The following is a 25,791-nucleotide window of genomic DNA, read 5'->3' on the forward strand; positions in this document are numbered from 1 at the left end:
TCACAACGGGGAAACAATTATACAAGTGCCAAGGCAAAGAGGCTGGGATCTCCAACTGTGATCTACTTGAAAGCCAGCTACAATAGTTACCAAGAATTTTTAAAACAATGGTCATGTCCTCATTTTTCAAGCACCCACCTCACATACTCCTTCCTCATAAGTAGACTGTTCCACTTCACTGCTGAACTACTGATCACTGGAGCCACTCAGTCAGCACCCCATCCACCACCAGCACAGTGGCAGCAGTGTGTACCATCTGCAAGATCCACTGCAGCAACTCGACAAGGCTCCTTTTGACAGCATCTTCCAAACCCACGACCTCTACCACCTAGAAGGACAAGAGCAGCGGACGCATGGGAATATCACCATCTGCAAGCTCCCCCTCCAAGTCACACACCATCCTGACTTGGAACTAGACAATTCCTTCACTGTCTGTGGGTCAAAATCCTGGAACTCCCTTCCCAACAGCACTGTGGGTGTACCTACAACACATGGATTGCAGCAGTTCAAGGCGGTGGCTCACCAACACCTGAAGGGGAAAAAATGCTGGTCTGGTCAGCGACACTCGCATCCCAATAACAAATTTTAAAAATTCCAGACAATGGAAAATGTGAATCTAAGAGTAAAAGCTTGGCTGGGACGACATTTCTATGAACACACTGCCTTGTGTCAGGATAGTTTTGCTGTGAAATTAATGATGCCAACTAGATTTGCATCTTAATTGGGCCACTGGGAACCACAGTTTCACCAGACAGAAATCAGTACCATAAATGCCCACTTTAAGAGGTCACCACAGATCAAAATAATCTAAACTGAGGTCCAGTTAAACTGAAAGCTATAATGTAAACTGAAATCAGTATTTTGTTAGTAGTCAATTAATGTCCCACATTGCTCACCAGTTAAAGATACCTCTGGGATTCAAAGCCAGGATTTTCTATTTACAAGGCAGGTTTTGGAGGATATAAGCCACATTGCTCAACTAAACTAACTTTCACAAGTTGTGCCTAAAGTGCCTCAGCAATCAAGCGTGTAAACCCACATGGCAAAGAATGGTTTGGAGCAGTTGACCTCTGGGTTATGGACCCAGCATACTTCCTCTGCATCGGTCTGTTAAGCTCTCCAACTAGTTTTCTGTACCTCTCAGCCAATTTTCAAACTCTTTTCCCCATCCAGTTTCCTTCTGTTTTCTCCTAAAAGGCAGTGATTTGAGGTATGAGCCTACATCTTTCTATGTTTTTCCAGACCGGAAGAAGGTTGTAGAACCATAGAAAAAGTACAGTACAGAAGGATGCCATTCAGCCCATCATGACCGCGCCATCTGAAAAAACTAGCCGCCCAAACTAATCCCACCCTCCAGCACCTGGTCAGTTGCCCTGCAGGTTACAGCAGTTCAGGTGCATGTCCAGGTACCTTTTCAAAGAATTGAGGGTCTCTGCCTCCACCACCGTTCCTGACGGCGAATTCCAGGCACCCACCACCCTCTGGGTGAAAAAGTTTCCCCTCATGTCCCCTCTTATCCTTCTACCAATCACCTTAAATCTGTGTCCCCTGGTAACTGACTTCCCCGCCAGGGGAAACAGGTCCTTCTTGTCCACTCTATCTAGGCCCCTCATAATTTTGTACGCCTCAATCAAGTCACCCCTCAGCCTCTTCAGTTCCAGGGAAAACAACCCTAACTTATCCAATCTTTCTTCATAGCTGCAACTTTCAAGTCCTGGCAACATTCTTGTAAATCTCCTCTGTACTCTCTCCAGAGAAATTATATCCTTTCTGTTATGTGGTAACCAGAACTGCAATACTCCAGCTGTGGCCTAACCAGTGTTTTATACAGTTCCAGCACCACATCACTGCTTTTGTATTCTATACCTCGGCCAATAAAGGAAAGTATTCCATATGCTTTCTTCACCATTCTATTTACCTGTCCTGCCACCTTCAGGGACCTGTGGACATGCACTCCAAGGTCTCTCACTTCTACCCCTCTCAATAACCACCTCGTTTATTTGTATTCCCTCACACTTCTCTGGATTGAATTCCATTTGCCACTTTTCTGCCCACTCAACGAAACCATTGATATCTTTCTGGAGTTCACGGCTTTCCTGCTCACTATTAACTACACGGCCAATTTTTGTGTCATCAGCAAATTTCCCAATCATGCCTCCCACATTTGAATCCAAATCATTAATATATACCACAAACAGCAAGGGACCCAACACTGAGCCCTGTGGAATGCCACTGGGAACAGCTTTCCATTCGCAAAAACATCCTTTGACTACTACCCTTTGTTTCCTGTCCCTGAGCTAATTCTGGATCCAACCAGCCACTGTCCCCTGTATCCTATGGGCTTTCATTTTACTGACCAGTCTGCCATGCGGGACCTTGTCAAATGCCTCACTAAAATCCATGTAAACCACATCCACTGCATTACCCTCATCAATCCTCCTGTTACTAACTTAATTGAGTTTTTTGAGGAAGTAAGACATGACCTTCCCCTAACAAATCCCTGCTGACTATCCCTGATTAATCTGTGCCTAAATGCCAGTTTATCCTATCCCTCAGAATAGATTTAACAATTCAGCCACCGAGGTCAGACTGACTGGCCTATAATTATTTGGCTTATCCATCGCACCCTTTTTAAACAATGGTACAATGTTCGTAGACCTCCAATCGCCTGTATCTAGCGAGGATTTGAAGATGAGCGCATTCGCTATTTCCTCCCTGGCTTCCTTTAACAACCTGGAATGCAGTCCATCCGGTCCTGGCGATTTATCCACTTTCAGAGATATTAAACCCTCAAGCATTTCCTCTCATTATACTTATCATATCTAATATTTCACACTCCTCTTTAACTACAGTGTCTGCATCAACCCTCTCAGTACTAAGACTACTGCTTTTCTTGATCTATATTAAATGATGTGGACTTGAGTGTGAAGGGCAGCATTTCAAAATTTGCAGAGAAGAAAACTTGGAGGTATTGTGAACTGTGAGAATAGTGATAGACTTTAAGAGGACGTAGACAGGCTGGTGGAATAGGCAAATGCGGCAGATGAAATTTAATACAGAGAAATGTTAAATGATTCATTTTGGTAGGAAGAACGAAGAGGCAATATTAAAAAAAGGATGCATTCTAAAGGGTGTGCAGGAGCAGAGGGACCTGGGGATATATGTGCACAAAATCATTGAAGGGCAGGTTGAGAAAGTGGTTAATAAGGCATATGTGATTCTGGGCTTCTTAAATAGAGGCATAGGGTACAAAAGTAAGGATGTTATGGTGAACTTTCATAAAATACTGGTTCAGCCTCAACTCGAGTATTGTGTCCAGTTCTGGGCACCACACTTTAGGAAGGATGTGAAGGCTTTAGAGAAGTGCAGAAAGTATCTACGAGAATAAGTCTAAGGTATTGGGGATAGACTGGCAAAGCTGGAGCTGTTCTCCTTAGAGATGGTTGAGGGGAGATGTAATAGAGGAGTTAAAAACCATGAGAGGTCTGGACAGAATAGGTAAGAAGAAACTTCCCATTGGCAGAAGGGTCAAGAACCAAAAATTTTTTTTTAAAAACACAGCAAGTGTTTAAGATCTGAAATGCACCGCCTGAAAAGTGTGGTGGTGGCAGATTCAATTGTGGCTTTCAAAAGGGAATTGGATGATTATCTGGAGAAAAAAAAATTGCAGGGCTACAGGGAAACGGTGGGGGAGTGAGATTAGCTGAGTTGCTCGTGTTGCGAGCCGACACAAACACCAAGAACTGAATGGTTACAACACAGAAGGAGGCCATTCTATGATTTTATATGCTCCCAGTTGGCAATTCTTCATAGGTTAGCTGGCTGTTTGGCCACATGAGGCATCAGAAACATGTCCAACTTTACCCTGCCTCTATTGTTATCCCCACTTTCCTTCACCTACCAAAATAAACAACACACCCTCCGCACTGCTCTCCTATCCTAACTCTGAAATCACTACCTCAGTTGCTCCCCCATCTCACCGCATCGCTTCTCCAAGTGCATCCTGTCAGAGATTGACCAATCTGCTTTCAAACCCATTCCCACTAAATTGCTGCACACCCAATTTCCATTTATGGCCTCAATGCTATCTGACTTTGTAAAGTCACGATGGGCCGAAGGGCCTGTTTCTGTGCTGTATAACTCTATGTAATATTCTCTCCTCAGGCCATTCAAAACTGCTTTAATCACCAGCTCAAAAAGCTGGAACCCCACTGTGCTTGCAGACTAACACCATCTCCAATCTTCCTTTCACTAACTTACATTGTTACAGTGCCTTTGCATAGAATCCACAGTACAGAAATGGGTAATTCGACCCAACTGGTATATGCTGCTATTTATTCTACTCATCAGCTTCTTCACACCCTGTATCCTTTTAATCCCTTCTCCCTCATGTATGCATCAAGTCTCCCCTTCAATGTATCAATGCTATCTGTTTCAAACACACTGTGGCAGCATGTTCCACATTCTCACCACTGTAAAGAAATTCCTCTTCAACCTATTTGATGTTACTATCTAGTATTCTTCCGCACAAGGGAGCAAGAATAAGTGGAAATGGTTTCTCCAAATCCAACATATTGAACTCTTTTGAAATGAGTTCTTTATGTTGTCTGATGCAACATGATGCGTGGAGTCCAGTTATGAAGATCTCTAACAGGTTTATTAACAGCTAACAAGTATACGGCGCACAGAGCAAACTATTTACAAAACCTTCCTCTAGCTGTTACAATTGCAGAGGGACGGTGGCTTGTAGTCAGATGACTACATCTTGATGCTTAGCTCATTAGCATACTGAGATCTTAAAGGGACATCGCTCTTAAAGGCAATCATATAACATCCCCTTTCTTTCCAACGGGAAGTCTCGTATGCTACAAGTAAAAAAGACAAAATTAGATATCAAAATTAGTTATACGGAATATAGATTATAAAATTTACAGGTATAGGATAGGAATTGTGAAATCTACAAGTACATAGGCTCAATAGTCCATATATCGTTTCGGTGCAGATCTCGTTATGGTATATCCTTCTGGGGATGTGGATTTCATCCTTGGCTGTTTTGGGTTTGCAGGCATGTGGTCAATGTGTTGGTCGTTGTCCTGTCACACCCTGATCGTTAGTGTTTTTTTGAGTCTGCTGTGTGCAATTGGAGTATTGCACACTTCTCTCAGTTGGCTTCAGTTTCTTCTCAACACTGCTCCGTTAGATGTTGTAATCGCGTAGGACCTAGGCTTACTGTATACTTTGGATACCTCTGTGGGTAACCACGTTCTCAATGTGTGATCCTGACCTTTTATCCTACATGTAGCTGAGGTAGTTTCCCCCCTGCATGTCAGTCATAAACCATCTTCATTCTCCCCTGTATGTCGGAGAATTTGGACAGATGATGGCTTGGCAGAATCGTTTGCACTTGTCTGCCAAAATATGATCTCGGCTGGTGACGGTAAGCCCATATCTATAGGTGCAGCTCTGAGGTGGAGCATGGCAACATAAATTGTTTTGTTGTCCTACACATCCAGGATAAGTGATTTGACTGTGCAAACCATTTGCTTGACCATTAGATCTAGGGTAATATGGTGAGGATGTTACGTGGTTTATGCCCCATTTGGCACACACATCCTTGCAAGGTTTGCCCATATACTGTGGCCCATGGTCAGAATTTCTTCAGGTGTACTGAATAGACTGAATATGGTACTCAATGTGTCTGCAACGACTGCACTTGAAATGTCTTTTACCTGTGACAACTGGAAATTTGGAGAAATAATCGGCGATTAAGATAAAGTTGTCTCCATTAATGGAAAATAGATCTGTGGCAATTTTGGACCAAGGGACTGACGGAATCTCGTGAGGGTGTAGAGGATCTCTGCATTGTTGTGGCTGGTGGCTCTGGCATGCCTCACACATCCTCACTAACCTTTTAATGTTACTGTTGATTTCTGGCCAATTAAACTGTCTCGTGCCAGTTGTCTTGTTCGTTCTGTACCCATATGGCCTTGAATTTTTTTAAAATTTGTTCTTTGGATGTGGGTGTCACTGGCCAGGCCAGCATTTATTGCCCATTCCTAATTGCCTTCAAGGTGGTGGTGGTGAGCTGCCTTCTTGAACCGTTGCAGTCCATGTGGGGTAGGTATACCCACAGTGCTGTAAGGGAGGGAGTTCCAGGATTTTGACCCAGTGACAGTGAAGGAACGGCAATGTAGTTCCAAATCAGGATGCTGTGTGGCTTGGAGGGGAACTTGCAGGTGCTGTTCCTATGCATCTGCTGCCCTTGTCCTTCTAGGTGGTAGAGGTCGCGGGTTTGGAAGGTGCTGTCTAAGAAGCCTTGGTGCATTGCTGTCGTGCATCTTGTATAAGGTACACACTGCTGCCACTGTGCATCGGTGGTGGAGGGAGTGAATTTTTATAGATGGGGTGCCAATCAAGCGGGTTGCTTTGTTCTGGATGGTGTCGAGCTTCTTGAGTGTTTTTGGAGCTGCATCCATCCAGGCAAGTGGAGAGTATTCCATCACACTCCTGACTTGTGCCTTGTAGATGGTGGTCAGGCTTTGTGGAGTCAGGTGGTGAGTTACTCGCCACAGGATTCCTAGCCTCTGACCTGCACTTGTAGCCACGGTATTTATGTGGCTGGTCCAGTTCAGTTTCTGGTCAATGGTAACCCCCAGGATGTTGATAGTGGGGGATTCAGCGATTGTAAAGCTATTGAATGTCAAGGGGAGATGGTCATTGCCTGGCACTTGTGTAACACAAATGTTACTTGCCAGTTATCAGCCCAAGCCTGGATATTGTCCAGGTCTTGCTGCATTTCTACACGGACTGCTTCAGTATCTGAGGAGTTGTGAATGGTGCTGAGCATTGTGCAATCATCAGCGAACATCCCCACTTCTGATCTTATCATTGAAGGAAGGTCATTGATGAAGCAGCTGAAGGTGGTTGGGCCTAGGACACTACCCTGAGGAACTCCTGCAGTGATATCCTGGAGCTGAGATGATTGACCTCCAACAACCACGGTGCAGTGGTTAGCACCGCAGCCTCACAGCTCCAGCGACCCGGGTACAATTCTGGGTACTGCCTGTGTGGAGTTTGCAAGTTCTCCCTGTGTCTGTGTGGGTTTCCTCCGGGTGCTCCGGTTTCCTCCCACAGCCAAAAGACTTGCAGGTTGATAGGTAAATTGGCCATTATAAATTGCCCCTAGTATAGGTAGGTGGTAGGGAAATATAGGGACAGGTGGGGATGTGGTAGGAATATGGAATTATTGTAGGATTAGTATAAATGGGTGGTTGATGGTCGGCACAGATTCGGTGGGCCGAAGGGCCTGTTTCAGTGCTATATCTCTAAATAAAATAAATAAATAAAAATAAATAAACCACAACCATATTCCTTTGCGCTAGGTAAGACACCAACCATCGCAGAGTTTTCCCCGATTCCTATTGACTCCAGTTTTGTGAGGGCTCCTTGATGCTGTACTCAATCAAATGCTGCCTTGATGTCGAGGGCAGTCACTCTCACCTCACCGAGTTCAGCTTTTGTCCATGTTTGAACCAAGGCTGTAAATGAGGTCAAGAGCTGAGTGGCCCTGGCGGAACCCAAACTGAGCAGGTTATTGCTAAGCAAATGCCACTTGATAGAAGGTGTCGTTGACCATGCTATCACTTTACTGATGATTGAGTAGATTGATAGAGCGGTAATTGGCTGGGTTGGATTTGTCCTGCTTTTTGTGTACAGGACATACCTGGGCAATTTTCCATATTACCGGGTAGATGTCAGTGTTGTAGCTATATTGGAACAGCTTGGCTAGGGGCGCAGCTAGTTCTGGAGCACAAGTCCTTAGTACTATTGCCAGAGTATTGTAAAGGCCCACAGTCTTTGCGGTATCCAGTGAAGTTGTGACAAGATGTCCTGTCAGAGCTTTGGGCACACTTGTTTTCCCTTGAAGGTGACACCTCTCAAGATACTGAGTTCATCTCTTAAGACCAAAAGCACTTGAATGTTTCTGGCACTTTTACTGTATCAGGCCAACCTTCTATGATGACTCCACAGTGCCTTCAGTTGTGAGTCATTGGCTGTTTGATTGTAGTTGGTCACATTTGTGCTGACTAAAATGCAATAAAAATTGATTTTGAGTACATCTTCCAGCTTGACGTCCATGCGGTTTACTTGTAGATCCAGTAGAACTTCATTCTTGCTTGGCTTTGGGTAGCCGAGGGACCATTATGGTACCTGGTTTGTAGCAAATGAAGTCGTACCCCTGCATTTTCACCAACTCTCTGTAGTTGGAGGTGGTTTGCTTGTCAATGGTTTACGCCAGATCATCTCCAGTGGTTTCCACAGCGAACTGCTTACTGGACAGGTAAGTGTAGAACCTTGTGATCCCAAACACCAGAGTAAGTGTTTCACGCTCTATGTTTGAGTAATTGGATTGTGCTGAGGATAAACATTTGGACCTGAATGCAATTGGTTTGCCATCCTGCAGGATGCACGCTCCTAGCCATTTGTGAGGCACCGACTTCCAGGATTGTCTTCTTCCTTGGAAGGTAGTACTGTAGGGTACGGGTTTCTGCTGACGATGCTTGTTCCAGAGACTCAGACATATGCTGATGGTCCTCCCAGGGCTCTGTGATCGTTTGTCAGAAATATTTAGAAGTTGAAAAGTCCAAGACATCTCCGGAGACCTTCCTTTACTTGGAGTAGGCACGTGCCTTACTTCAATTTGGCCTGGGTCAGGATAGATTCCACAACCTGAAAACATGGAGCCCAGGAAATTGATCTTGCATTCACCTGGCACTTCTTGCTGTTAAAAAAAACGAGCCCTTTGCGATGAGCTACTGCCAGTGAATGGAGATTTCAATCATGCTATTTGGGTTTGCCCATTATTCCAATATCAGCAATGCATATACATCCAGGTAGGTCTTCTATAACGCTGTCCATATGCCGCTGAAACAGATCTTGACTGACGTAAGCCGAAGTGTAGTCTCTGGAAGCAGTATCTTCCAAATGTCCTGAAGGTGGTGACTTAAGATTTCTTAGCTAAGTGTACCAACCAATAAAGGCCTGCTCAAGTGACAAAAAAAAACCTGACCGAACCCGACCACCGCAACGTTCCCTTTACTTACCTTCCGACTCCCAATCTGCTGGAAGCTGCAGCATGAGCGTGATGATGTCAGAGAGACACTCACTGCGCAGTCTCAGTTTCCCTGCTTGACGTCCCGGACTCGCAGCTCAGCTAAGTTTTTTTTAAAAAAAACTTTTAACACTTACCTTGTGTGTCCCCAACCCGGACCTGGCCTGGCCCGGCCCGACCCCGTAGGTCAGACCCAGAGGAGCGGCCCGAACTGATCCATATTGTCGGGTCCGGGGCGGGTAGCAGGCATTTACAGACCAATATCCATATTTCGCCTCTACCTTGAAGAATTTAGCTGCTGTGAACTTGGGATTCAACTCTACTAATGTTGGAATCTTATGGGGGCATCTCTTCAGGGAGAGGTTTAGATACCTCAGATCTAGACATACCCTGATTGCTCTATCCTTCAATACACATGTAATTGAGCTACGCCAGTCTGTGAGATGATGCACACGATGGATGATGCAATCGTGTTCTATGTCATCTAAATCATGCTTCAGCTTTTCTTGTATGTGCCCATTGCACTTTCTGGAGGGTTGATTAACAGAATTGCATCCTCTGAGGTGCAGTATGGCATCGCCTTTGAAATCTCGTATGGCGTCGAACCTGTCTGGGTACATTTGTTGTAGATAGTGGACTGACTCAATGTGGGTACCCTTGGTCTCTTCTGCTGTAATGGGTACCTCGGTGATCTCGTGGATAGTCACACTGTTGAGGTCCTTTCACACTGGTAGTCCTGTCACTGCTGGTCCGCTCATGTCTACCAGGTAAAATATTTGCAGTTTCCATGGTGACTTGCCATAGCTGCATTGCATTGTTAGTGTGCCACCGCAAAAGGATGGGTAACCCATTGTATGCAGATAACTTAGGAAGTTATAAATACAACTGACAACTGCAATGACTCTGGTATGTACCCTTCAGGATTTGGACTGGTAAGATATTTGCACTAGCACTGGTGTCAGTCTTAACCAAGTGTGTTTGCCAACTTTCTTTGGGCACGTTAATAGTAGCAACAGCTTCCAGTTATTTGACTTCAACACAATGTGTTAGGAACACAGTGTGTCAGGTTCACAATGTAAAACGCCTACTCGTCTTCTGGCTGAGAATCACTGAGTCTTGTTTCAGGTCTGTTTTGCTGTGGACTTCGTGTATCGGCTTGTGTTTATGCAGGTCTCTGGCACTTTCCTTGCTGCTGTTGTCCTGTTGCTGTGCCTGTTGTGCTTGGGCCCTGTGACTTCTGACTGTGTCTTTGTAGCCAGACTTCTTGCATTGGCAGGCTCAGTGTCCTTTTGCACTGCTGCCTTGCACAGATCTTGAAATGCAGGACAACTTCAGTGAGTGGGACCAACCACACCTTGTTTCCTTTTTTGATGCAGGTACTGTTGGCTGCACCTAGTGCTTGCATATGCTGTTGGCCTGTGACAATGACTTCATATTTCCTGTCATCCAGCAGCGCATCAATGCCGTGCCTTCCCCCACCCCCCAAAAGAGGTCTTGCTGAAATGCTTCAATGCGTGTTGAGACAATCACCAGCTCCATTAGTCACTGACGGCTCAGTTTCTGAAAAATTGCATTCGTTGCCCTTACTATGGCATCCACTGATGAATTGATCTATTAATTCCCATGGCTGTTGCCTGTAGGACATCAATTCCAGGTGCTGAATTCTAAAATTCACTTAATCGGAGCTGATCTTCCAGCACTTTCCATATCTTTGCAAGATCATGACAGTGTTTTGTTTATCTTGCTTGCAGCACTTAAACTTGTCTGTTCAATAGGCAGTTCGATTTTTTGGGGGTAAAGTTTGTTTATGTTCTTTATGCTGATGTAGTTTAATGATTTTTTTTATAGATGCGGCTGTGTGAATGGAGACTCTTCACACTCGAGTGGTTTAATGCTTTTTTAAAACTTTGGCTGTGAATGGAGACTCTGCAGTGTTTGGGGGTATCCTATGCTTTTTGCAATCAGATGCTTCTTGTAATGGTGCCGACCTCAATCAGCCTGGGAGGGGAGTCCGGTTTTCCCACTTTTCCCTTCCCACGGAACCTTTTTTTAAAAAAAAATCCATCTTTTAACCACTTTTTTTTTTGAAAATATAAGTGGGGATTCCTCGACCGTCAGCACAACGGCTCACCTGATCACAGGAATTTATCTGCAGCCTGTCATTCTGTGCTCTGTCTTCTACAAGTGGAGGTCGGTTTGTTGTTGTTTCCACTTTTGGGCAGTATTTTTGAAATTTCTCTTCACTGTATGAAGGGTCATTTTCAAAGCAGCTTTACCTGTAGTCTTCAATCTCATCTTGTGTTTTCACCACAGCTGCCACCATTTAATGAGTTCTTTGTTGTCTGATGCACCATAAATGAGATGTGTTGAATCCAGTTATGAAGATCTTGAACAGGTTTATTAACAGCTGACGAGTATATACAGTACAGAGCAAACTATTTACAGAACCTTCCTCTAGGTGTTACAGTTTGAGTGACTTGTAACCACAACTGTCTTGGTGCTTAGCTCATTAGCATACTGAGATCTTAAAAGGGACATCACTCTGAAAGGCAATCATACAACACCTTTATAATTTTAAAGACCTCTATCAGGCCTTCCCTTTTCTAGAAAAAAAGAGCCCCAGCCTGCTCAATCTTCCTTGGTTGCATTCTCAATTCTGGCAAGATACTTGTCAATGTCTATATTATATAGGATTCTATTGTTTGTACTTCACCATTGCTTTAATATTCTTGGTCAGAATTGTGCATAGTACAAGTGGGGTCGAAGAAAGATTCTATACAAATTTAACCCTATGCTTTTGCGTTCTAGAAGTGAACAATTTTCTGGCTTTAGCAACTTGTGTTGCTACTTTGAGCAGTATGTAGCTGTTCTAGATTTTTTTTAAATTTCCAAAATATACTTTATTCATAAAAGTCTGTAAAAAATACATTACCAGTTTCAAACAGCAAGTCAAAAAATACAAACAGTGCAAAGGAGATCAGTTTCCTTCAATACAATCATGAGTTGCTTTACAACCCTTCCATTTCATTTGTTATGCCATATACATTTTTACATTTTACAGCAAACGAAAATTTTCCCGATACATCTCAAGGGGTTTCCCATGGATCCAGCCCCTCCGTTCAGCTTGGTGGGGGGACCTTACACAGTGGTCTTTCCCCATTGAGCCTTTGCTGCAGCTGCCCCAAGCTTTAGTGTGTCCCTCAGCACGTAGTCCTGTACCTTGGAATGTGCCAGTCTGCAACATTTGGTCGTGGACAACTCTTTGCATTGGAAGACTAGCACGTTTCGGGCAGACCAAAGGGCGTCTTTCACCAAATTGATAGTCCTCCAGCAGCAGTTGATGTTTATCTCAGTGTGTCCCTGGAAACAGCCCAGAGCACAGACTCCTGTGTTACCGAGCTGCTTGGGATGAACCTTGACAGAAACCACTGCATCTCTTTCCACACCTGCTTTGCAAAGACACATTTCAGAAGGAGGTGGGCAAGTGCTGTTGATGCAGAGATTGTACAGTTGTGATCACCATTAAACAGTGTTTGGAAATCCTAATTGATGTCTATATAAATAAAGGGATTGACAAAGTAGACATAGAGGGGATGTTTCCTCTAGTGAGGAAATCTACAATAAGAGGTCATTGTTTTAGGAGAAGGGGTAGGAAATTTAAAACAGATGAGGAGAAATTACTTCTCTCATAGGGTCGTGAGTCTGTGGTATTCACTATCCCAGAGTGCGGTGGATGCCAGAACATTGAGTAAATTTGAGGAGAGATTTTTAATTAGTAAAAGTTTGAAGGGTTATGGAGAACAGGCAGGAAAGTGGAGTTGAGGCAGAGTTGAGATCAGCCATAATCTTATTGAATAGCAGAGCAGGTTTGAGGGGATAAATTACCTACTCCTGCTCCTAGTTTTTAACATAAGAAATGATTTCATTCCCACCCCTCTTTACCTCATTGTCTAGATGAGAGGCCCATTCTGTCATGAATTAACTCAAAATAAACCAGGGATCAGACTTCAGTCTGTAGTGCTCCACATGACAAGGCACATCCTTTATCTTAATTGATCAGCATGATAAATCTCCAATATGTACAAGGATCAATAATGAACTGTAGAAAAGGATCAAGTTGGGAATCTATTCAGTATTAGTCCATTGTGGCTCCACTTACTTAAAAAAAAATAGTAATTTATTGCTGTTCAATATGATTTGTGCAAGATTGGTTTCTTATCATACATAGAAGCTGATCAGATTCCAGTAAACAAGGCTTCAAACTTGGTAGCACATCTAGCAAGTGTGCCCATTCTCTCCTGTTTAAGCTAACAGGGTGGTATGGCACAAAGCTTTGAAGGAGGGGGTTGCTGATTAACTAGGAGCAAACTAAAGCTGCCCATCAGTGAAATCTTTTATAATAGTGTAACTTAGGTCATGAAGTAATTTATGTCCTGCAATATTCAATAGCAGCTTTCATCTGTCCAGACTACCTAATTCAATTTCTTAGGATATGCCATTAAAATGTAGGGGCTGAACACTTTACTCTTGTTTCTACACAACAGCCTAGTTCATCTCCTATAGATTGAGGTTTTGATATTCCATGATAAGGTTCCCAACTCCCGTTTACTGTTAAGCCAAAATATTTCACAGGTAGCTGTCAGTACTTTCCTGTTTACTTCAAAACAAAACTGTACAAGTCAAAATAGTAATGCAACACTAATACATTTGTTTGAATGTGTTGATTTATAGTTAATTTGACTCAACAAACACCACCTTTCTGAATCACATATAACTGATACAACTAACTAGAAGACAGACTTTGCACAGGTATGCGAGACTCCTGATAAAAGCGACCACTTTAGGTCCAGGTTAGATATTTTAATGATATAAAGCAATAGGGGGAAAAAAAATAGTTCACAAACGACACACGTAGCCTCACCTAGCCATTGATTGGCAGATTTTTTTTAATCACCTTTTACAATTCATTTGGAACATAATGAGCCTAAATGGCAATGTTGAAGGTAGAGAGATAAAGGAAAAACATCCACAAACCAGCAACTAAACGCAAACCTGTGCTGTCTGCTCCCACTGTGGAAAATGGTGACCTGCTTCCCCTGTAATAGAGCCAGTGCCAGTCGTGGCACTTCCGCTATTAAAGGCAAATGCTTGTCCATCATGTTGATGGACGTTTGCAGTTGGCCAATGAAAACACGTCGGTCCTCTCAAATTTAGCGAGCTGGCCAATCATTGTGAGGGATGGAGGCGGAGCTAAACCCTGCCGTTTGTTTTGTGGCCGGGCGCATGGGCGGGAACCTGGAGGCGCAAGCTGCAAGATTGGCAGCGCGGTCGATCCAATCAGCTGTCTGCTTTCCCTGCCGAACTCGAGGGAGGCGCTCCGGCTGAGAGCCAGTCGGCGCGGATGGGTGGTGGGACTTCCGGTACCGGCGCCTGCCAATCAGGGCGGGGAGATAGGCGGGGCTCGGTTGTCAGGTTACAAACGACAGCGGAATGACGGACACGGGGCGCCGGCCAATGAGCGGAGAGCAGGGCTGCTCGCTGTGGTGCGGCGGGAACCAATGGGGACGCGGGAGTTGGAGGAAGGAGGGTGGGACTTCCTGCGCGGCGCGCTGTTGATTGACAGGGCAGTGAGCGGACGAACAGACGGCCTCTGCTCGGAGCTGTTTGGTTTTATTTTACCCCCTCCGGCTGGAGGTGTTCGCGGGATTTCTCCGGTGTCGCCGCTTCCCCGGGCACACAGAGAGAGGGGGAAACAGCGGGGACTCTGCATCTTGTGCCGAGGGCCTGGGGAGCGGTGAGTGAAGGGGGAGGCGGCCCCTGTGTGTGTGTGTGTGCGCGCGGGGTTGAGGTGTTTGCCGGCGGGGAGAGGGGCTGCGATGCTCGGTGTGAGGGGGGGGGGGGGGAGGGACGGAACGGAGGGAGCTGCGGCCTGCACCACAATTCGCGCCTCGGGCTCGCTTTCGAGTGTGGAGTGGGAAACCAGGGGAGCGATCGACGAGCAGAGCGGATCGAAGCGGGCGATCGGGCGGGCTGAGGAGGTGGTGGGGGCGGCGGCGATCGGGCCGGACCCCCCCCCCCCCCCCGTAGGAGGGGCGGTGGGATTGTGAGGCAGATCTAGCCATTGAGGCCCCCGAGGCGGGGAATCGGGCTCTGAGGGCATCCGAAGAGAGAAAGGGGCCGAAGGCGAGCCGGGGATTGGCGCTGAGGGCATCCGAGGAGGAGCCTGAAGAGGGACGGGGGAGGGGTTTGTGGATCCACCGGGAAAGTTGCTGTGCTTCGGGCTGAGGTGTGTGTGGACGGGGCACTGAGGGAGGGATCTGAAGGGGGTGGAGATTAGGGAAATTTGGGGGCATGGCTTGTGGCTTGGAGAGGATCTGAGGGGTGGGAAACATTAATCGGGGATAAACGAGGCCAAAGAAAGGCTGGGGTCATCTCATTGTAGAACTTTAATTTCAAGCTGGAAACGAAATGTAAGTAAACAGACTGAAAGCTGGTGTCTCTTTGGCAACCATCAGTGTTCAGGTGGAATAGACTCGTCAAAAAACGCCGCCCCCCCCCACCAAAATCTGTGAGCGCTACAAAGTCTGAAGTGGAGACAGAAAATAAGTGGAAAGGGAGGAGATCCCTCTCTCTGAAAACAAGACAGGTTAGCACTTCAGGTCGAGTGGTTCTGGGCAACATTAAAGGTTCACCACCTGAAGTGCCACCTTGTCTTTTTGAGTGCTTAGAGATCAACTGGGTAAAAATGTACATTTTAAAAAGTACCTGCTAATAAGACCCCATTTGTCCCCTGGTTAAAGATCAAAGTGTACTTATTGGAAGAAGAGCAGGGGAGTTCTCCCTGGTGTCCTTGCCAACATTTATCCCTCTACCAACCTGTACCTCTACAAAATAGAATTTCTGAGTAAGAACTCAGTAATCTGACTAAGTTTCTATTCAAACAGAAGACATATTAAGGAAGATCCTGTGATGATTGAGTTATGTGAAGATGAGCTAATGTTGGGTTGCTTCTGGGACTGTTGCATTCGAAGATATGTAGGATGTCCTTATACTGCACTGCGAAAGGGAACAGTGGTGAGGAATTGATGGTCTGGGACTGAAGTCCAAGGTGGAATAAATAAGGAGTGGGTTGGGAATACAGGCTTCTTGTGAATCATTTGGTTTGTTTGGAATGCTGAACATTGTTTTCAGGGAAGAAGGAAAGAAGCACTTGCTATGGATTGATAAGCGGACCTGCTGTATTCAGGGGAGCCGGAATTGAGAGGGTAATGAAGTATTGGGAGTATTTCCAATGTATTCTTTCCATCTGTTTAAACTCCTAATTAAAGAATGTGCTTGTTACAAAGCTTTACAGCCAATGTGGCTATGTAACCTGGCACCCGCACCCCCAAACACTTTGCACATCTCTCGGATCCTAGAATATTCAGTACTGATCAAGTTGATACTAGGATCAGTTGATTACAGGATCAGACCAATTACCTATTCTGGGGACTACAGAGTGTCTGTGTGGTGATTTTACAATCATAGGGGTGGTTGCAAGAAGTAACTTTACATCCTAACTTATACAGCAAGGTTTGATTTTTAAGATTTATTGCGTTGTGTGATCCCTGACTGCTCACAGCGTAAATTGAATTGCTGATGTGGATTCAGCTCAGGTCAATTAAGTTGCTTGTCCTTAATATCATTTGTTAAGGTTCTCTGTGAATCACAGAGGCTTGTTGGAGTAATTCTGTGTTGTACACCTGGTTAGTGTGCTTAATATGAGGAGTTTGATATGCCAGTGGGAGCTACAAATTCGCAAAAACTGTGGCTGTATTGGTAAGTGGTGTGTTTAATTTGGAGACTGTACAGAAAGCAGTGGAGGAGGAATTAATGAGCAGCACAAAAGGAGGCTGGGGATAAATACAGAGGGCCCTTGAGAAAGGATGGGGACTGGGATGGTGTAATATAAAGCTTGAGAGAAAAGGGAGGTGGGGTACATTGATAAAGGTTTGGTAAGAGGATGAACCAACAACAACTTATTTATATAGCACCTTTAACGTAATGAAACATCCCAAGGTACTTTGCAGTAAGGTCATAAAGCAAAAATTGACACTAAGCCACAAAGAAGATATTAGGACAGATGACCAAAGTGGTAGGTTTTAAGAAGTGTCTTAAAGGAGGAAAGTGAGGTAGAGAGAGAGAGGGAATTCCAGAATATGGGGCCCAGGCAGCTAAAGGTATGGCTGCCAATGATGGGTGATTGACATCAGGGATGCTTAAGAGGCTAGAATGAGTGAGTGCAGAGATCTTGGAGGGTTGTGGGGCTGGAGGAGATTTGAGGTGTGGAGGAGTAGGAGCGAGAAGCAGAGTAGGGAGTGCAACTTGTGCTGCAATTGTTTATTTGGACATCAACACAATATATTAAGTCAGAAGATCATTCTGAAATGCTTCCTGTAGAATCTTATTTTGGAATCTAGTGTGGACTTTGGGCTTTTTTACTGCACGAAAGACTAAATGCTGCACATTTGCCGATAGGTTTTGTTGTTGTTTTCATACAAAAAAGTATGTTATATGGGAAATACAATTATCTGATGTAAAATTTAGTTAATTGAGGCTTTGTGGTAGTGAGATGTTGCCAATAGAGGAATCTGAACCTGAAACAAACTTTAGCAGCATTAGTCCTCAGTTTGATTCAATGAACTGAGATCAGGACAGGTGTTGAGTGCTTTGTGCATTATGAATGCTTTAGTCAAATGCTTACATTGTGATTTAGGAAGATAGTGGTTATGTGTGTCTGTGATTACAAATAACTTCACATTTCCTGCCTTATGGGATAAGTAGTGAGAAAAATCAGTTCTTTTCCTGCCCAAAATGCAGGTTAAATGATTGTTTGATGCACAGAAGAATTTTACAACAAACCATATTACCAACAAACCTTCTATCACTGTTCAGCCTCTCTATTAATATGGTGTGAAAGAGAAAATTGAAAAGTAAATCCCTGAAGGATGTGTCTGAGAGACTTGTAGTGCTCCCAGAGACCTGCATGTGGAAATGTCTGAGAACTCCCTGTTGTGTCTTGTCAATTTCTTATTTCTTGTGTCCTGCTAGAATTTCATTTTGTCAGCTATTCCCATATCCCTATCCATAGTGACAGGTGTGTTTTTCTCCACCTTATTTTATTGATTCCCTTTCTGAAAATTAAATAGTTGAATAAATGATAGGACAGTAAGCAGAGTCCTTTATAAGTAGAGCAATTTTCTGCCTTTCCACTTTTGTCAGCATTTTGTGTTTGTAAACACAGTTATTACCAGTTATGCAGACTAAAACTGTGTGTGTGTTGCCTGACCATTGTCTTTTAGAAGGACACCCTCTACTGTAACATTAGGACATTCCCATACCTCACACCAGATATGTCCAGGCCTCTTGATTAAAATTATCAGTTTAGTGCTGGATAATTGCTATTTTTGTGATTTTTCACACTTACTCCCCAGAAAGCCTGAATATTTATCATCATTTTCGTCTGCAGAGAGAGGATATTTTTGTTCCATTCATCCAGTTTTTAGAAGTGAGAGGATAGTAATCTTAACATTGCTAGACTATCCTTATCTCTGTTGTGATTATGTATTGTTTTGATTTAAATATCTCTTTGCGGGAACCTGCGTGGAGAAGTTACGAAGTATGAAGGAACACAAAGTAACAAGCATTCAGGTTTCAACTAATGACTGTATCTTCTAAAACTGATTCAGTTCTCATATGATGAAGCTCCCTAGCTTTTCTTTGCAGGCAGGAAAATGCATTGTTGTGAGATTAGTAATGTGGAAACTTGTGATGTAAATGACTGAAATTTCTTGAGTCCAGACCCATTTAAGGTCTCTGTTGTGACAGCTGACGAAACTAGTCAGGCAGCTGGCAGTGGGTGGAGCCTATTATGCAGATTAAAGTTTAGTTTACGCTCAGAGTGCTGACAATTGTTTGGCTCCATATGTAGCACTATCAGTGCCAAGCTACTGCCTTCTGCTTTCATGCTACAGCTTTGGGTAAATCACTGTTTAAACTTAAGACTTAAGCTTTGCACGCTGAGTGCCAATGTAATCTGGAGGGAAGCAGGCAAAGCATCCTGGGGGTTGTAGTTTTCCAGCCTCTGAGTGAACTGTAGTTTAAATGATGTGGCAGTCATGCAGCTGTTTAAATAGTAGACTGGTGTGGTTACAGTGACACTGTTCGAACCACATGCACTAACTTCAGTAGAAAATGCCTTGCATGTACGTTCGACACAGATAAACATAGTGTGTGTGTGTGTGTGTGTTTACCAAGGAAATAAAGAGTTGAAAACACTCGGACACTGCTTTTTGCCACCAAATACATAAATAGGTTGAAATATGCCTGTATATGCTGTGCAGATCTGAAAATGGATCACGTGCCTGACATTGGTGTCCATTACTTATTTTTTATTTAGGAATTAGAAATGCAATTAGCTACATCTGTATTCCTAATTAGACACATGTGGCTAATGTATTGGACAAAGCTGCTCTAAAGCATGTGCTGCCACATTCCTCTCCATGCTTGTCAACTACAGTAATTATTTATGATGCTGAGACAAAATTTTCAGTGCAGTCCTGTGATTTTTTTTCTTCATAATTTTGACATGCTTTTTCCCTACGTGCACAGCAGTAAGTGGTTTGGAGGCGATGTGAAGTTTATTGACATCTCATCATGTCACTATTTCAGAGTTAATTCATCTGAAGGCTTGTTTCTATCTCTCTCCACTGCTCATGACCACAGATCCACAATGATATCAACTGTGCTTTTATCAGATAATTGCATTTGCTACAAAGCTTGGCCATGGAAGTGGCCTGGTTACTTTGGCTAATTTGAAGTTCAATTACTTTTACTGCAAGTACAGTTTTAATTATACTTTTGCAATCCCCATTCTATGAATCCAAATAAAAAAAAGTACTCTGGATGTGCTCAGTACCCTCTTACCTCTGTCCCACCACCACCTAGAACTTTGCTGCATACATGTTGAGAAGATTCAATAACAAGCGATAGCACCTTTAATGTAATAAAATGTTCCGAGGCACTTAACAGGAGCATTGTCACTCTAGAATTGGCCTTTCTAGCCACTCCAGGTGCTGCTTCACAAACCACTGACCACCTCCAGGCGCGTATCCATTGTCTCTCGAGATAAGGAGGCCCAAAAGAATAAAACAAAATATAATACTGAGCCACCTAAGGCGATATTAGGTCAGATGACCAAAGGCTTGGTCAAACAGGTGGGTTTAAAGGAGTGTCTTAAAGGAGGAAAGTGAAGTAGAGAGGCTGATAGGTGTAAGGAGGGAATTCCAGAACTTAGGTCCCCAGGTGAGGCTTTGTGAAACTCAGGCAGTTGCATTCTATGTGCAACATGCAGTGAAATGGCCTTAAAACCATGCAACATAATGGTTAAAATCTGCAGGAAAGGACCAGTTTCATTCAGCTGGATTTCTGTGAGTTAGGATGGTATAAATCATTTGTCCATTCCAGCTCTTCCTTCAAATAAGTGACGTAAGTTGCAGCTGAGGGGTCCTCGAATGTGATGAACTAATGAAGAGGCCTCCATCCCCTCCCTGGGCTTCATTGAAGTGATCTCCAGGAAGTAGTGGCATTGATGTGGTGAATTACTGTGCTTTTCAGTCCAATATAAGCATGTTGTTGGGGGGGGTGGTGGTGGGGATGGTAGTTATGGTTTACACCCAGCAGAGGATTTCCTACATTGTAGAGTGTTAGTCTCTCCTGGTTTGTGTTTTTGAGGGCTGTTTTCATCCAGCGTTAAGCTGCTGTTTGCATGCAGTTGCGATTTGATTCATTAACTAGCGAACTAGTAAATTACTTGAAGGCACTAAAGGCAAAATTTTAGTGTTAAATAACTATCTGGGCTACTAGAACTGCACAAAGCATTTCAGTGGCACAAGCCTCCGATAATAGAAACTCCCAAAGCTGTTTCACAGAGCATTCCAAAACTTTAGTAATAATCTTATTTTGGTGTAAATTGAAACATTGTCACTTTTGCTTTAAGAATAGTTTCATATAGCTTGTGTTGGTTGCCCTGGATGACAGACGTCAAAAGTTGTAGTACCAGACACAATTGTATCCTTTAATAATTAGTAAAGTATTTGTTACATTTTTTATGGCAGTATTAAGAACTTTTCTGGTAGAAATGTCACTGTCGAGAACTAAGCAGATGAGTAAAGTAGGAAGCTATCCCATCCTCCTCATATAATTCAGAGATCAGGTTTGAAGTTACAGTAGTACGTTTATGCAAAAATAACTGCCTCATCAGCATGTTGTACCACGATGAAGTTAGAAAGTGGATTCATATGTTTAATTTTTGTTGTAGGAAAGATGCAATGCTACCAACTAATCTATGATTTTGGGGCTGTGCTACTAAAAATACAATTGTTACTTGAAGCAAAGGAAGCTGTAATATTGGATAATTAGAGGGTGAGAGGTACAGGGCTTGGAGATGAGGAAAGGAGATTTCCCAGCAACTAGAAAGGGTATGTTATTTAATTACCCAGACAAGAGTTTCTAGTTATAGTGCACATTTGAAGAAACCTCTTTGATAGGTCCAGTATTTTGTTCATGCTGCAACCCCTTTCTGTAATCTGGCTTCAGCTCTCAAATTCATGAGAATAAAACTCTTCTCATTAGATTCAGGGTAGAAAATGAGCATGTTTTGAAAGGTGCCATTTAGTGAAGAAACTTGCAGTCCTCCCTCTGTTGATTTGTAACCATCCTGTCTGTATTCTAAGTTCCACTCAATTATCACCCCTATCCACACTTGTTTCTAGTCTCAGAGTGCACTTCTTTCAAAGTCCTTGTTCACAGCTCCTTCCATAGTTTGTACTGTTCACTTGAAAGGACTTTGAATTGTTTCGCTGTATGAAAGACACTATATAAGTAGAAATTATAGTGTGATTACTTTAGAAATGCTTTTTTGTAGGAATTCAGTTCTCCAAAAAAAAGTGACAGCCTCGTCCATTTGTTCTCATTGTAGCTCTCGAGTCAGAAGACTGTGGGTTAAAACCCTATTCCAGGACTTGTGCCATCAGAGTATCGATTATCAGAGATGCAGTCTATTGGTTGAGGCATTAAATTGAGGCCTTGTCTGCCTGTTCCAGTGGCCATTATTCAAAGGAAAGTTGACTTTTCTATTAGTGTCCTGGATAGCCTTCCTCCTGACTCTCAAAAGAAAACAGATTAGCTGGTCATTTATTTTAGTTGCTTTTGTGGAACCTGGCTGTCTGCAAATTGGCTGCTGTATTCACCCACAAATAACTGTGACTGTACTACATGGCGGGCAGCCATAAAGACAGGGCTAAATTGTGGCGAGTCGAAGAGACTTAGTAGTTGGCAGGAAAAAAGACAGAGGCGCAAGGGGAGAGCCAACTGTGCAACAGCCCCAACAAACAAATTTCTCTGCAGCACCTGTGGAAGAGCCTGTCACTCCAGAATTGGCCTTTATAGCCACTCCAGGCGCTGCTTCACAAACCACTGACCACCTCCAGGCGCGTATCCATTGTCTCTCGAGATAAGGAGGCCCAAAAGAAAGAAAGAAAAGAACTACAGAAGTAATTGGCAATGAAGTGCTTTGGGATGGCCTAAAGATATGATCAGGTGCTGTATAAATGCATGCTCTCACCTTTTCCTAATATAGCTGAATGTAGTTTAGTATGTAGTTAATTTGCAGTGTCTGGACTGTAGGGTATTTCCACATTAGTGTGGGGAAACCAGAGCAGTCCTCATCAATAAAATTTTAGCAAGAATCCCGTATTGTTCTTCCTTCTAAGTTATACCATGTGCCAGTCTCCTCTTTATTTGAGATAATCTTTATGCTCACTGCTCTAAATAACTACTGTATGATATACCTTGCAATCGTTTGGCAGGAAAGACAAAACGTCATGGTTACCTGTTCAGGACATTCAGTTGGTGCTCTTATAGAAGTGTGAGCTTGCATTATCCTTTTATTAGTTGCTTTCAGACTGGTTCCTACATGTAATACGGTTTTACTTAGGGGCTGGTTTAGGGGAATGGGGTGGGTTCTCTGAGTTTCCTGAACCAAGTCTGCTATTTGTATCAACGAAAAGGTGGTGAAATATGCAGTGCAGCACACTATCCAGTTTTGCCTTGTTAAGAACTGCTTCTAAGATTTGGAACTTGAACAAGCTCATATCTCATCTCATCTCAAATCAGATCTCATTGAATGTAAAAGCAATAAGTGATGCTTCTTCCACTCGTGAATCCATTTCCTTGACAAGCCCAGATCAGAGATTGAATCGTGACTTGCGTGACGGTTACATACTATAGAGCACATTTCCCTAAAGAGCCATTGGGGCAGTGTTAAACCTGATGCCATTCAGTAGTGAATTACATGAAGTACGGCACGGTAACTTCTAAGGAGGATCTTATAAAAGGTTTGTTACTTTGATATGAACAGGGAGAATCCATGCACAGAGCAAACTTGCTCTCACCAGGGAAAATCCACGCACAGAGCAAACTTATTCTCACCAGAGAAATAAAGGCTGGCTCGGGTCTGCAAATGAAACCCGACCCGAGTCCGACCTGGCCCGAGTCCTTTCATTTTTCCCGCCCCTGACCCGACCATCAGTTAACCTACCTTCTGTTTTTCACTTTGTTGCTTATCTGCACAACCTTAAAAAAAACTGTAACAAAACCACCTTTCAAGTGCAAAAAGTACATTAACATTGAGCCACTTACCGGAGGTGTTGATAGTGTGTCCGGCCCGACCCGAGCCTGAATGCCAGACCCAGAAGTGCGACCCGACCCAAACCCGACACGTAGTCGGGTCCCGTCGGGTTCGGGTCAGGTAGCCGTGCTCTACAGGGAAAGTCCACGCACAGAACAAAATTAGTCTGACCAGGCTTGCTGTTCAGGAGCTGTAAGTAAATAGTATTTCATTGTGCTCCTACTTGGAGCCGTGTAATTAGTGATGATCATAATTTTTTTTTCTTTGGCTTCCTTATCTCGAGAGACAATGGGTAAGCGCCTGGAGGTGGTCAGTGGTGTGTGGAGCAGCACCTGGAGTGGCTATAAAGGCCAATTCTAGAGTGACAGGCTCTTCCACAGGTGCTGCAGAAAAATTTGTTTGTCGGGGCTGTTACACAGTTGGCTCTCCCCTTGCGCCTCTGTCTTTTTTCCTGCCAACTGCTAAGTCTCTTCGACTCGCCACACTTTAGCCCCGCCTTTATGGCTGCCCGCCAGCTCTGGCGAACGCTGGCAACTGACTCCCACGACTTGTGATCAATGTCACAGGACTTCATGTCGCGTTTGCAGACGTCTTTAAAGTGGAGACATGGACGGCCGGTGGGTCTGATACCAGTGGCGAGCTCGCTGTACAATGTGTCTTTGGGGATCCTGCCATCTTCCATGCGGCTCACATGGCCAAGCCATCTCAAGCGCTGCTGACTCAGTAGTGTGTACAAGCTGGGGATGTTGGCCGCCTCGAGGACTTCTCTGTTGGAGATACGGTCCTGCCACCTGATGGCAAGTATTCTCCGGAGGCAGCGAAGATGGAATGAATTGAGACGTCGCTGTTGGCTGACATACGTTGTCCAGGCTTCGTTGCCATAGAGCAAGGTACTGAGGACACAGGCCTGATACACTCTGACTTTTGTGTTCCGTGTCAGTGCGCCATTTTCCCACACTCTCTTGGCCAGTCTGGACATAGCAGTGGAAGCCTTTCCCATGGGCTTGTTGATTTCTGCATCTAGAGACAGGTTAATGGTGATAGTTGAGCCTAGGTAGGTGAACTCTTGAACCACTTCCAGAGCGTGGTCGCCAATATTGATGGATGGAGCATTTCTGACGTCCTGCCCCATGATGTTCGTTTTCTTGAGGCTGATGGTAAGGCCAAATTCATTGCAGGCAGCTGCAAACCTATCGATGAGACTCTGCAGGCACTCTTCAGTGTGAGATGTTAAAGCAGCATCGTCAGCAAAGAGGAGTTCCCTGATGAGGACTTTCCGTACTTTGGACTTCGCTCTTAGACGGGCAAGGTTGAACAACCTGCCCCCTGATCTTGTGTGGAGGAAAATTCCTTCTTCAGAGGACTTGAACGCATGTGAAAGCAGCAGGGAGAAGAAAATCCCAAAAAGTGTGGGTGCGAGAACACAGCTCTGTTTCACGCCACTCAGGATAGGAAAGGGGTCTGATGAGGAGCCACTATGTTGAATTGTGCCTTTCATATTGTCATGGAATGAGGTGATGATACTTAGTAGCTTTGGTGGACATCCAATCTTTTCTAGTAGTCTGAAGTGACCACGTCTGCTGACGAGGTCAAAGGCTTTGGTGAGATCAATGAAAGCAATGTAGAGGGGCATCTGTTGTTCACGGCATTTCTCCTGTATCTGACGAAGGGAGAACAGCATGTCAACGGTCGATCTCTCTGCACGAAAGCCACACTGTGCCTCAGGGTAGACGCGCTCGGCCAGCTTCTGGAGCCTGTTTAGAGCGACTCGAGCAAAGACTTTCCCCACTATGCTGAGTAGGGAGATTCCACGGTAGTTGTTGCAGTCACCGCGGTCACCTTTGTTTTTATAGAGGGTGATGATATTGACATCGCGCATGTCCTGAGGTACTGCTCCCTCGTCCCAGCACAGGCATAGCAGTTCATGTAGTGCTGAGAGTATAGCAGGCTT

At 44.2% G+C, this 25,791-nt stretch overlaps 1 protein-coding gene across 4 annotated transcripts in view; it reads left to right on the forward strand.

Annotated features, from left to right (window-relative positions):
• The window catches only part of sin3aa (SIN3 transcription regulator family member Aa), a 122,746-nt gene that overhangs the window by 15,598 nt on the left and 81,357 nt on the right, over positions 1–25,791 (forward strand). The window contains exon 1 of one of the 4 annotated variants that reach the window (XM_068015352.1): positions 14,731–14,906. The exons of the other annotated variants lie outside the window; for them this stretch is intronic. The gene's annotated coding sequence lies outside the window, so the exon portion shown is untranslated. Of the gene's footprint in view, positions 1–14,730; positions 14,907–25,791 lie in introns of those variants that run through there. 4 annotated transcript variants of the gene reach the window in all.

The sequence above is a fragment of the Heterodontus francisci genome, chromosome 35 (assembly GCF_036365525.1).
Source record: "Heterodontus francisci isolate sHetFra1 chromosome 35, sHetFra1.hap1, whole genome shotgun sequence".
Lineage (NCBI taxonomy): Eukaryota > Metazoa > Chordata > Chondrichthyes > Heterodontiformes > Heterodontidae > Heterodontus > Heterodontus francisci.